General features: G+C 39.7%; 1 pseudogene; it reads right to left on the reverse strand.

The window, feature by feature from the left end:
• Positions 1–753: 753 nt before the first annotated feature.
• Positions 754–1,089, reverse strand: LOC106726383 (annotated as a pseudogene).
• Between the last annotated feature and the right edge of the window lie 404 nt (positions 1,090–1,493).

Below are 1,493 nucleotides of genomic sequence, written 5' to 3' on the forward strand. Positions count from 1 at the left end.
AACTCAATTTCATCAAATGCTTTTTCTGCATTTATTAATATATTTATGTGATATTTATCCTTCATTATGTTAATGTGGTGTATCAGATTTAGTGATTTTCATAGGTTGAAACACGCTTGTATCCCAGGGATAAATCCCACGTGATCATGGTGTATGATTCTTTTAATGTGCTGTTGAATTTGGTTTGCTATAAATTCATTGAGGAATTTTGTATCTATATTCCTCAGGGATATTGGTCCAAATTTTCTTTCCTTATACTATCTTTGTCTGGATTTGGTATACAGATTCATTTTGTAAAATGAGTTTAGAAGTTTTCAATTTTGAAGAGTGTTAGAAGGATTGGCCTTAATTTTTCATTAAATGTTCAGTAGAGTTCACAAATAAAGCAATCTGGCCTGACCTTTTCTTTGTTGGGAGGTTTTTTAATATAGATTCATTCTCTTACTTATTATTAGTATGTCCATATTTTCAATTTTTCATGATTCAGTCTTGGTCGATTTATGTTTCCAGGAATTTATTCATTTTTGTAGATTATCATATTTGTTGGCATATAATTGTTCATAACAGTATTTAATTTTTTCCCCAGTTGTCTGTTGCCTTTAAATAATATCTAAATAGATAACGTATTCTTATATAATTATAATATGGAAATGTCTATGAACAAAATAGATAAATTTTTTGGCAAATGCCTAGGAAAGAATGGTCAAGTTCACCCAAGGGTTTAGACAGCAGCAACTATGCAGCAGGGTGTGGTCAGTATTTGGGGACAGAGGTAAATACCTACGCTCTGTGCATTCCTTTGATTTCTTCTTTTATAGTAGTGCCTGATTTACCAGGTGGCACTGATTTACCATGTCATCTTCTCCTTAAATTCTTCTGACTCGATTTGGATTTCATACCTTGCCACACAGCCTCCTGAAATGTCAATGCCTTTGCAGTAGCTGGAAGAAAGTTTTCTTTGAGAATTTGGTTTACTATGAGCTCCCCCTCAGCCTGCCAGGCAAACATCCTTTGGGAGCAGCAGAAAAGGGGAAGCCTGGGAATCCCACTGAGCAGAGGTGCTGCTGCCTCAGGGCTCCAGGACACCATGCCCTGCTGACATTTCCCACCCTTTTATTATTTTTATAATTTCTGTTGTATCAGTTGTGATGTCTCTCATTTCTAATCTATACATATAAACAGGTAATATGCAAATTAGCCAGGATGCCATAATGCCTCACGACTGGACCATTAGCATATTACCTCTTTATTAGCTCCTATCACCAGGAGGTTGCCTGCATGCACCTAGGGTGTTGCTCCGGAGACGGAGACTAGAGATGGGGCAGAAATGGGGAGGTGGGAGCAGGGAAGCAGATAAGTGGGGAGGTGGGAGCGGGGAAGCAGGGTGATGGGGCAGAAGCGGGGAGGCAAGAGCAGAGAAGTGAGGAGGCAGGGAGGCGGGGAGGCAACTCGAGGGTGGGCAGTGCCTCGTGAATTCACGTGCTGGGCTCCTA

This window comes from Myotis brandtii, unplaced genomic scaffold (assembly GCF_000412655.1).
Source record: "Myotis brandtii unplaced genomic scaffold, ASM41265v1 scaffold259, whole genome shotgun sequence".
Classification (NCBI taxonomy): domain Eukaryota; kingdom Metazoa; phylum Chordata; class Mammalia; order Chiroptera; family Vespertilionidae; genus Myotis; species Myotis brandtii.